We start from the raw sequence: 13130 nt of genomic DNA on the forward strand, positions 1-13130 counted from the left end.
GAAATATACATTATGCTACATTGAGGCCGCTTTCAGACGAAACGACCTTTCGCCGGCCGCCGTTCACGTGAAATTCAGGCGGCTTTCTGACGAGACGACTCTCTGCAACGCCGTGTGCCATCCCAGGAAAGAAAAACTGATTTCCAACAGTTTTGAACCTCATTTGAATCTGATCTGAATCCTTAAAATCTGATTTGACTCTGTCTTGACACTGATTTCCACTGGTTTCCAACGGACAGGAAATGGAAGGAAGTGATTTGAATCTCATTTCCATCGTAACTAGTTTCCAGCCGTCTTCCACATGGACTGTATTGACACTGAATTGAATGTCATTTGAAACTCTTTTCCTTATTTATTGGCTTGGAAGTGTTTTCCACAAGTGCTTTCCAACAGAGTTGAATTGTAGAATGAATTTGAAATTCTCTTGAAATGAGTTTCTTATAAAAACCTATCTCACACAGGCTTTACGACTGCGTTGATTGGAAAATTACTTCTTCTGAGGTGTCAATGAGTATACTAAGTTCAAAATCATGGTCAGAAATTAAAATTATGACAAAGAGGAAATATGTACCTTGCCGTCTTGCAAAAATTCACGGGTGATGAAAAAAATTTACTGTACATCATCCACATTTTGTATTGTGCATCATTTCACCTGCTGGAACTCACCGGGCATGAAATTTAAGTGGCTAATACGGCTTAAGCACTTTTAAACCTCACTTTGCGACTTCGCCTTAAAAAAAATATAGCGGGCATAGTGCTGCCACCTAACTACAAAAGATAGCAAACCAAAGTAGCAACGCCGATACGCCGATTCCGTTCTGAATGTTTACGTGCTTGTGGTTCTGTTTTGTGCTAAAGTAATAGGGCGTGGAGAAAAAATAAGCATATCAGTATTATTTAACCAGTGCTAAATTCCCGCAGCGTTGAATTAAGCCATTCGTGCGTCTCTTCAGTCTTCAAGCGACAGTGGAAGCCTGATGTGATTTCGATCTTTTGTGTTTTCATTGTATAATTTATCTTGTGTCAACAGATTTTGAGCGATTACTAATATTTTTGTACGCAATATGTATAATATGTACTTGCGTTACGTCGCCGAAGAGAACCTACCAGGATTTTCAGAGTATTGTGTATATTGCTGATTTCTTTGTGCTAAGTGAAACGACCGTGTTCATGTATTTTAACATTAATGGCAAGTTTCTGTAGTGTAACATAAAGATATTGTTGGCTTAATGCTGAACCAGAATTATTTTCATAAGTCACGTAAAGAAGTCTTTCTTTCATAAAGGCATCTGAAATATTTTCTAGTGTTGTGATTCTTCTGTTAATCACGGAAAAATTTGTGCTCTTCGATAATTCAAGATTGTGGAATCTGATGTTAGTTGTTATTGTTCTGGTGCAGTGACTGTTCTGTTACTCTTGGCAAAACTTTTGCCTTTCGATGACTTTTCAAGAACTGATAAACAATTACAAAAAGTACAACTAGTTTGTCTAACTCTCCTTCAAATGAGATTTCATCTGTAAATTCTGTTTCCCTAAATTATTTCTAACGCATGAAATTGAGATTTTAAGTGTATTCTGCCTCAGAAGTTTACCAAGTTAGATGACTATGTATTTTCAATTGAATATGTACTTCCAATAGGGTTTGTGCATACTTAATAAATACGTTAATAGAGCCTGTGTTATTTTGTTGTGGTGGGAGACTTACATGAAGTTCATTTTGTTAGGCTGTATTTTGTAAACTTTTTTCAGCTGAGTCTACATCCAGATTGATGATACAGATTTAGTATGTGAAGTTAGAAACGTTGGTTGAGTGCAGCTCTGCGAAACTTGGAATTGGCGGAAATAATTATTTACGCCTCGGGTATCAGCAGTTAACTCATGTATCCGAAGTTAACTTATGCATCAGCAGGTCATAAGGAGGTGAGAATCGAGTCGCAAACAAGATTCAGATAGGTATGAAGGTGGCAAACAGATTCGAAATAGCTTAAACGGGGAAACCGTATTCAAATCTGTTGAACAGTGGATACCAGAGTCAAACCACATTCATGGAAATGAGTAGGAAAACAGCCGCCATGTTGGACCATCACAACTGATTTCCCACTGTCTTCCAACTGATTTCCAGCTGTTTCAATTTTCAAAACAGATTCAAAGGAGAAGGAAATCAGTGCGTCAAACCTGTTGGAAATCAGTGTCAAATCTGATGGAAATCAGTTTTTCCTTGCTGGGATGCCATGGACGGCGCCCGCGGAAAAGCGTTTCGTCTGAGAGTGGTCTTAAGATTGATTCATGTATATATACAGTAATTCTTCAACATACGAGCAAAATGCGTTTCGAGAGCCAACTCGTAATTTGATAAACCTATGCAAGGCGTCGAAAAGGGTGGTTATCCTGCATAATGCAACACCGCATTACAATTTTGCGTTAATTCATGGCCGCTCAGTTTATCCCTTAGACCATTTAAGTAAGTAGACGTGCCATTCGGGCGGAACGCTGTGGCCAACATCGCACGGCGGGGAAGTGAGTGGGATGAGGGAGCGTGACGTCACGGTTGGGACTGCAGACGATATTCCGTATGCGCGCTTGAGATATTTTAACGCTCATTCGCTGCAAAGTCGCCGAAAAGTGACGATATTGGGCACGCAAAATGATTATACACTTAATAAATATATTTTTACGATGAACTAAGGCATTTTATAGCCTTGACTGTGCGCAAAAAGCTAAATAAATCAAGATAAAGCTAGAAGCGATCGTATTAAATAAATTGATTAAGAATGTCATATGTAAACATGGGCGTACCCAGCGAAGGCCAGGGGGAGCAGTTGTCCCCCTAGAAGCAAAAATCGCAAAATTCTTTAAGCAAAATCAGTACTGAATTGGAACGAAAGTATTCAACAAATTTTCTTCAAACCAACGAAAAATGATATGTATTAGTATAAGTTAAGTAACTGAAATAAAACTATTTTTTCAAGGAAATGATCTCATAAACTAACAAAGCGCTGTTATAATGTTCTTCATTCATCTTTTCCATGCTAAAATGTCTCAACTTGGCTTGCCCCCCCCCCCTCCTAGAACATGGCTCCCCCCCCCTAGACCATGGCTTTCCTCCCCCTAGACCATACCTTTTCACCCCCTCTAGGTAAAAAGAAGGGGTCCTGGCAAGTGTCTCGTAATTTTTTCACCGCAAAAACCAGTTTATTGCGATCTCGGTAATCTTCAATAAAAATAATTAAACAAATCGTTTTATTTATAAGCCCAGTACAATGAAGCCTAGATTAACGTATTTACACTGAAAATACGCATTTTGAAAAATCCTACGTGAGATTAAAAAGAAGGCGTGGAGCAAAATCCCACGATATTTCACAAAGGGTGAAGGGAGGGGTCCATAAAAAGGCAAAATTATTTTTGAAATATTCCTTATTACTAGTAGATTAACCTAACGGTTACATTCCTAGAAAATGAATATTAAGACTGTCCCAACGGTCGTGTGTCATTTTTGACCCGTAATTTTAGTAACTTTGCATCGAGCAATATTCATAAAAATTGGCACACTTATGGAGAAAGGTCCTAAGTTTCGTTGAGTTTAAGGAAAAGTTTTACAATTTTGACCTTTTGACCTCGCAATGTGGGTCCAAACCAAAATTTTAATTTGCCTTATGTGGTTTTAATGTAAAAAATCGAGATTGAAAAATGTCTAAATTTCATTGACCAATAATGTCAATTCTTGGGTTTTCGGACACAAGAAACCCGAAAAAAAAACACTTAAATTTACGAAAATTCAACCGTTGACCCAGTAAGGTCACCGTCAAGGTCATAAGGGTGGCAAAAAGAATAGCATACCAACAAAGGTCCATGGATTTTATAGGGCACCCAAGTCATTGATATTGTACAAATACCCGTATTATTCACTAATTGACCTCCAAGGTTAATACGGAGGTCAAAGGCCGTAGAGGTAAACGTCCGGCCATCGTGACACCCAGGTTTCAAACCATATGTTTTTAAGGGTGCCAAAGTCGATTTTTCAGTTAATAGATCCGTATTGTTGATTTGTTGACCACCGAGGTCTCAATGGGGGTCAAAGGTCATAGAGTTAAATGTCTGGCCATCATGACAACCAACGTGTCAAACCATAGGTTTTGAAGGGTCCCAAAGTCGGTTACGCAGTTCATTCATCCGTACAACAATTTATTTTGACCTCCGAAAGTCATAATGGGGGTCAAGGGTCATAGAGATTTTAGTCGACCGCTTTGACTTTCTGACCGCTTTTGATTCAGATATATTAAACTTCATTCGCTACTTCGATTACCAAAATTTTATCTCCCTCAATAACTTCAATAGCATTTTAAAAAAGGTGATTGTTTGTTTTTAAACTCTAGCTAAATTTGAGGATTCTTTTTCAAAACTCTCTTCTACAATTCTAGGCCATTAAGCCTGATATAGAAAGTAGGAATTCATGGTGTGGTATAATTTAAAAATTCTATCTACAGCTGACGAAAGAGGTAACTAGCGCGTTTTACTGTAACCAACTATTTTCTTATACATGCGACTTCCGCATTTTCACAAAATTCGTTCAGCATTTGAAGACGCACAGTGTAATGTAGAAATAGAAATATATTTTAATGACAATATTTTCCACATCTGCGGGCAACAAAACAGCAGCTGTTTGAACGGCCTTATGTATCATGTGCGCTGCAAAACCGATTTGATAACTTGTGATGCACAGACCTTAGATCTGAAGGAATGACTATAAAAAATAGAATGGAAATACATCCTTCTGCTAATGCTAGTTTCTTTTCTTCGTTTTCATAAATTGTTTTTACTTAAAATTTCTGTATTTTGGAGGAAGATAGAGCAGTATTTAAATATCTTTTATGGTCTTGCGTCTCCAAGTGCTTCGAAATATCATACTGCCGTGAAAAATAGAAATTTATCCGTTACATTTCACACATTCTTAACAAATTTCACAGAGTAATCGCGTCTGGATTTTTTTAATAAAATGAGATTCACTTCTTAGATGATCTTTGAATCCACATCCTCTTTTCTTACGTATTGTGACAAGAATATAAAAAATTAAATTATGTCGTAAATTGTTTTAAAAAATTTAATTGAAAACTCTGTAAGTACATACGTACAAAATTACATAAAAATATTTAATAAGTTATTCAATATATTAAATATAATTGATTGTTATAAAGCACATTTATTTTTAAAATTATTTTAATCCAATCCTCTCTTTTTTTCTAATTATAAATATGTTAATAGGTATTATTTATTCCCAGAATTTTCCGTAGCGTACGTAAATCGTAGGTGTCACTTGCAAAGCCGGCGCTAGACCTTTTTCCACCATCGCAAAATATATATAACACGAGAGCTGTCTGCTAAGTAAAAAATTATGCATTTATGAAATAACTAAATTACTTACCTAAATAATATGAATGCTGATTTGTTGACATCCCTTTTTAGTAGCGCTAGCGCGCAGCTCAATTTGCATCGCATAATTGACCGTTTAAAAATTACTATATGCGAAGGCGTTGCCGCGTTACTTCGTGTATGACCGGCAAATTCTTTACACCATGTAACACCTATTTTTGAGTGGTTTGTTTTGGTTTTTGGTGTGACGTAATACACACAATAATAAGCAGCAGAGGTGGAGTGAGGTAATTGTTGGGATTGTTGACGGCGCAAGAGGAAGTAAAGGGGGGACTCGGATTGTGATAGTTATGGCGGACGGGTGTTTCCCTCGCTCCCGAGTATGTATTATTTAAAGTGAAATAAAATATTTGAAAGTAACGTGAAAACGAAGTGAAATTAATTGAAACGTTACATTTTGGCGCCGCAACGTGTAGGGCACGACTTCTCGAGAGGATCGAGACCACGGAACGCCCGAGGAACGAGTCGCATCGTAGAGAGCGGGAATTCAAGATGGCGGGAGTGAAAAAATTTTACGAACTGAAAAAGGTGGATTTACAAAGTTTGTTGAGGGATCGGGGATCGACGACCCAAGGGGCGAAATTTGAGCTGCAGGAACGTTTAAAACCGCTTTTGATAAAAGAAGGGGTAGATATAGAGACACATGAGTTTGAGATGGAGACGCAGGACCAAGGATACAGTGACCTACGGGTGCTACTAAGACAGATGCTAGAAGAACAGAAGAGTCGAAATAGAAAATGGGAAGAAGAACGGGAGAGTCGAGATAGAAAATGGGAAGAAGAACAGAAGAGTCGAAATAGAAAATGGGAAGAAGAACGGGAGAGTCGAGATAGAAAATGGGAAGAAGAACGGGAGAGTCGAGATAGAAAATGGGAAGAAGAACGGGAGAGTCGAGATAGAAAATGGGAAGCAGAACTGGAGAGGCGAGATAGCAAACAAGAAGAAAGAGACAAAAAGTTGGAGGAGACAATGAAAAGCATCAACGAAGGGCTAGCTGCGTTTCGGCGAGAATGTAAGGGGAGAAAGGAAAAACAAGCGGAGGAAGTGCCCGGGAAGATGGCGGACGGACAACGATCCACCACAAAGGCAGCTGGGCTAGATGAGGAAGCAGTCCAACGCATCGTGCGTGAGAGGGACACGAGACCCAGCGTCACGATGGCATCCGCGGTACAGTTGAAGGTCCCGACGTTCGATGGGAGGCATACATCAGGACCCCGTGAGGAGAGTGCGTGGAGGACGTCGGGAGGCGCGTTCCAGCACAACCAGCAGCACGGATGGGACTCGAGGAAGTCGCAGCAGCAGGAGTGGCAGGCGTCGAGCCAGCAGAGAGAGGGACGACGAGACAATGACTTTCGCGGCGATGGATACTTTCACCGGCCGGGCGAGAGATCAGCTGATCAGCGGCCTGCACTAAACAATGTAGCGGAGGCGCGCCAACCCATAGATCTTTTATACAGATCCTATATGAAAGATCTATGCGCCAACCGGAGCGACAGCACTTTGTCAATTCCATGATGGCGGAAGGAAGCAGTCACATAACCGAGCTTGGATCGGCGGGAGAAGGTGACTCTGAGAGGATCGCGAGAATATTTAGGATACGTGAAGGTAACGTAAGAAGGGACGAAGGTCGGGTGAAGAGAAGAAGGAGGAAGGAGAAAAGGAGGAGAGTAAAATTTAAAATGGGGCAATTAGATAAGTGGCGAGAGTGGTTACACCCTGGAGAGACGGTGGAAGGGTGATGTGACAGGAGAAAAGTGAGGGTAAATACATGTGTAATAATTTGATATGGGTGATTGCAGGAGTGTTTGTTGATTGTTTATTAAGTGCATGGTTGGTATTTATATGCTTGGAATGAATGATGACAGTGATGAATGAATGAGTAAAGTGAACGGAGAAGGAAAGTGATAAGTAAAAGAAGTGTGACAAATAGAATAATAAAATGCCAGTGTGTGAAGTGGAGTGAACTGTGTTTATGTGATGGAAAGGGGGAAGTTCAAAACTGAAGGCGTTGGGGCCGCGCCTGTAACCCATAATACTTTGTTTTTGAAGGCTTTGAAAAAGAAAATTGCATGTCATTCCATTTTCTTTTCCAATGGGGCAAATGTAACACCTATTTTTGAGTGGTTTGTTTTGGTTTTTGGTGTGACGTAATACACACAATAATAAGCAGCAGAGGTGGAGTGAGGTAATTGTTGGGATTGTTGACGGCGCAAGAGGAAGTAAAGGGGGGACTCGGATTGTGATAGTTATGGCGGACGGGTGTTTCCCTCGCTCCCGAGTATGTATTATTTAAAGTGAAATAAAATATTTGAAAGTTACGTGAAAACGAAGTGAAATTAATTGAAACGTTACAACCATGACCCTTTTCCTCTCTAAAATTCCCCGTTTACAACTTTTGTACAAGATTTCATGTTTTTATAACGATGTTTCGAATGATGCTAGATCGCTAACGAGATAAGAAAAAAATATGCGGAAGTTTACAAAGGGCTTTGTCTTCATTTTACTGCCACAATATTTTTTCGTCGCTGCCAATGCCGAAAAATGCCAATGTTCATTAATTGTAAGTTCACCAATCCAACCATGGCTGAGAGAATACTTCTCGTACATAACGCAATAAATATTGGTACTTTTAATTGAAAAATCGCGAAGAAAATGGTCAAAATACCGCAGTGATACAGTGAATCCCCATTCGTAGCCATGCGCTACGACGATGAGCGTCCCAACCGTGACGTCACGCCGCTTTAAAAGTGGGTGGGGAAGGAAGGGAGCGGAGGGGAGATGTTGGCCACACGGCGAGACATGGGTAGGGGTGGGGAATGGCGGGTCTAGTTCTTATATGGTCTAAGGTTTATCCAGTGTCGCTGTACCGGCGTGTTGAGCAGTTTATTGTTTAGGTAATAAGAACTGTGACAGTGAAGCATGCAAATAAGTTGTCAATTAAAGTAACAATTTAAGCTAGCCACATCACAGAATGTATTTTGATCTGACTTACAAGTTACAACAAAAAACCTCGTGAAAGAACCAGTGGCTGCCTGATGTAATGAGACACATTGGTCGATCATGCGTTCTTAACAACGTGTTATTTTACTTGGCAAATAAAATTATGGAGGCATTTTTTTACAGAGCTTTCCTGCTGATTAACATCTTTCGTGAAATTATTTTCATTCACTTCTTGAGGTTGTTAATTTAAATTTGCCATTAATTCAGATAATTAGAACTAAGTATCGAGAATCAGTGGGGGAGAACCAGACCTGTATCTATCGAGAATTGAATTCCTTTACCCTAGTCAGCAATGCACAGTTTGGAAAAGAAAATGGATCTTCTCTTAATAGCCTCAACATAATCTGTGCAACTTTTCATGTGTGAGGTCCTGAAGCAAATAGGTTTAAAGACTAATATGAAGTTGTCATTCCTTGTAAACAGTGACCCAGGGAGGAACATTATTACAGCCATGGGAAGATTATTCAACACAAGGTGTATATCGACAGCTGATGTGATGCACTTAAGCACACTCGTTGCTAATGTCCCCATATTATCATTAACAGAAACTCATGAACTTCTTGGCTATTCTACTTTGAAGGATTCTGTTAGATCAGTTCAGGAAGAAGGAGAAGAATTTTCAGTACTTCCACTAATTCTTGCCCTTTAAATTGATTTTCCCCATTTTGTAGAAAATTGTGTGAAAACCCTGTGGATACCTGTGGCAAATGTAGATGCAGAAAGTGGTTTTTCCATGTATGGAAATATAAATAAAAGAACCACTGAACTTCCAAAAAATTCAGAATTAAAGTCAAGTTTGACCAATGGATCTCAATTCCAGTAAAAGAAGGATTCGGCCAATTTTAAATTCCAGAGTGTGCATAATTTCAGATGGCATATTCCAAAAAACTTTTATAGACAGAAGCAATTAGTAGATTAATACACATTTGCAAGTGTTGATATAATTTTTTTGTGTTAGACCTTAAAGACATTTGTTATCAATGTAATAAGTGAAATCCATAGGCGGATCCAGAGGGGGGGGGGGCACAGGGGCACGTGCTCCCCCCCTCCCTCCCCCAGACCCTCAAAAATGTGCAAGATTGTAATATGGTCATTATCATCACCATTATCATTGCGTTCGTTTTGTATTACGAGATATCCTTGTGCCCCCACAGATCAAAATCCTGGATACGGCCTTGCTTGTGCCCCCCCCCCCCCCAGAAAGAAATCCTGGATCCGCCTCTGGTGAAAACGATACGTTTTTTACATCATGCAGGCCAATGAGACATTGAAATTTAGACCACTCAAAAATATTCCCCGTCTGTACTACTCTAGCATTTCTCAAGTGCTATGAGGTTGAAATATGTATATTCAAAGCAAAGAATATTTATGTTATGTGTATCAAACAAATGCTTAACTTATTCCTTTAGCATTTGATTTGACCCTTCTTTATCAAGGTTTTTACCATTAAAATACGTTAATTATGGTAATGAGCATTTCTATTGTTGAAATTATTGTTCTTGGGATAAAAAAGAATAGTTATGACGAGTGAATTTTTATAACGAAACTATTTTTTGTGACGAAATGGTGTTTTTTTGTGGCGAAATTGAAATTTTATGACGAAATTTTAAACCGAAATGGACAGATTTTTATGACGAAATTCACAGTTTTTATTCACCGATAATCTTTGCCTCTAGTTATTAGAAAATGTTATTTTAGGGGTTCATTGATTTCATTTTCAAGGAGCAAATTCACTAAATAGATAACACAGGTCAACAGTGGTTTTGGTGCCGGAGGTTTTAAAGCTGATTCTAAGTATAATTGGGGTGCTGAATCCAAATATGATATTAGTTTTTTCCTATCAGCTCTAGTTTTCTAGATACAGATATGTTGTTATTTACGTAAAAAATGTTCAATATGATGATATTACATAAATAATAAAACCCACAAAATATAGAGACTTGATTTATTTATAGGAATGTTAAATTACCTACAATTACAATAGTTTTACAATACAATTGAATACAAATAGTAACATTTTTTACTGAAATAAAACAATTTAAAGAAAAAAAAGACGTAAAAACGTCACTCAAGACTACGGAAGCTCCTTTTGCGCGATTTTCTTGCGTGCACTTTGTTAAAACAGTCTCGTTTTAAGCACCAGCAGTAATCTGCAATCATATGTTTATTCCATCTTCCTTGGTAGCGATCTTACATTGTTTTGATTTCCTGGTGAAATCATTCGCCTTGTTTTTCACTTGTGTCGCCTAAATTTTCAGGAAAACAGTCTAAGTGACTGTGTATAGTGAACTTTTATGCTAATATTACATCCAAGTGGTTTAAAGTTGAAGAGCATATTGTTTGCCAGCTCAATATAATTTATCTCGCTTGTGATTTCCGAGAAAAATTTTTATTACCTAAACAAATGAAAGCCAACTGTTTTTTTCAATCTCATTCAATGGCTTGACAAAAGCAGGATCCTTTGTAAGTTGTCTGATTTGTGGCCCATCAAAACTACCAGCTTTCAGTTTTTCTATACTTATCTGCTGCATTTTTATTCTAAAGTAGCCGAAGCATGGTCCATCCTTGTCAAGAACCTTTACAAATTGCTTCATTAAGCCTAGTTTAACGTGAAGGGGCGGTAAGGTGATTTTATCCCGTTCACCAAAGACTCAGCAATAATGTTTTTACCCAATAATTAAGTTTTCTCTCTTTGACCACTCCTTCTTAATCCAGTGGTTTGTCTGTCCCTGCTAGCACAGAGGCACCAGAAACAAGGATATTTTGTGTTAATAAATTGCTGCCCAAGAAGAAAGTTCACCAATTTTAAATCTACACAAATCACCTAGCGATGTCCCTAGTATTTTATCTTCTGTAAGGCCAATACCATTGTATCATATTCTTCTTTCATTTCAGTTGAATGAGCGATTGGTATTGAGCCAAACTTGTTAACATTGTGAAGAACACACTTTAAAATACGCTTGGAGCTATCAATGAACAAACGCGAATCACTAGCTTCATATTGCGGTAGTCCCATTCCTTTCAGAAGACCTCTAACGTCTAAACAAAATGTAAGATTGTCTTCTTGAGTAAAGAGGGGTAGCAGATCCTTTTCAATTGTGGGATAAAAATTAATTTTTGTACCTTGTTCCATTAAATTCTTTTCATGCATCCTTGAAGCTAGTAGTTCAGATGCTTCCTTCGGTAAGTTCAATTCTCTAACAAGGTCGCTTAGTTCATCTTGATTAAATAGTTGAGGATTTGTTGATACTGCCTCGTAGTCACTGTCACTATCGTCAATAGAATCAGGAATGTGTTCACATGGCTCATATTTATCCTCACATACATCTCGTAATGTCTGAAATATTAGGATCGGGATTTCTTCTGAATGGGGTACTGGGTGTCTAGCTGAAGGCAAATCTGTATATTTCCATTTGTGGCGATTGTTTCGATTAATTCCCGAAGCATTTACCATGCAAAAATAACAGTCGTCAATATGGTTTGTAGGTTCTCTCCAAACCATTGTCACACCAAACTTTAAACTTTTCCTTTTTCCTGTAGTTCAATACCGCTGATGTTCTGTGCATGTTTTACACTCAACATGCGGTGCCTACTTTTTACCTTGGTCACCAAGCTGAACACCAAAATATCCTAGGTATGCACGTTTCACAAAGTCTGTAATGTTTTTCCTATTTTCTTTTAAAGTATATTCCCCACAAATGTAACAAAACACATCACAATGATTGACAGCTTCTTCGAATTTAGCTCATTTTTAGAGGGTGCTTTACAAAAACTTTGAGAATTTGTCCATTTGTTTTCGGAAATCCCCTTACTGCTTACTTACTCCCGCCTCTCCATTTTCAAAGACACACTCTCTCTTTACCCTATACCCCCTTTTTTACTCTTCTCCACTTATCTGTGATTCTTCCCACGTGTCGTTATTCTACAGTTATGACTAGGGTCCTTTTCCACCGTGGGTTTTCCACATCCCTTAGTTGTATCTTTTCCCACTGCCTCCGCTCTGTACGCCTGTCTCCCCCTTCTTCAAACACGCCAAATCCTCCCCAACCCCTTTCTCAAAGGTATAAAGGTGATTTTCAAAGAATACTGCAGAGTGATTATGAATTAGTTTATTTATAGATTGATTTAAATTTGAAAAATATTTTCTGAAATATATCAAAAATTTGAAAGAATATAACCATAAAATGCGCCGTATCTAAAAAAGTAGAGCTGTTACATAAAAACGGATATCATATTTGGATTCAGCACCTCTAATATTGTTAATATCAGCTCAAAAACTCCCGGCACCAAAAAAAAAGTTTTTTTTTGTTGGCCTGTGTAATAGAACCATAAAACATAATTAAATATTATAAGCTGTGAAGCTCCTACTTTTCATTATATTTTTTCTTACAAAATTTTATCTTGTGTTTAGAGCCAGAATGGCGTCAAAATCCATTACCAGGCATGCAAAGTCCTAAAATTTTCCGGTGGGGGGAGGAGGCGGGTGAATCCTCCGCTAAGGGGGGCCCCATCATGAGGGCCAGACTGCCCCTGGATTCAGTTAAATGCTTGCCGCTCTTGAGAGGTTAAACACTGACTATGTTTCCTTGTTTCCTGCGATAATAACCTTAGAAAATTTATCCAGAAAAAATGTACTATTTTCTTTAGTGGAAATTTTCAGTACTTACTTCTACGACAAAAAGTATTTTGGATTATACTTGCAA

This window comes from Ischnura elegans, chromosome 2 (genome assembly GCF_921293095.1).
Source record: "Ischnura elegans chromosome 2, ioIscEleg1.1, whole genome shotgun sequence".
NCBI lineage: Eukaryota > Metazoa > Arthropoda > Insecta > Odonata > Coenagrionidae > Ischnura > Ischnura elegans.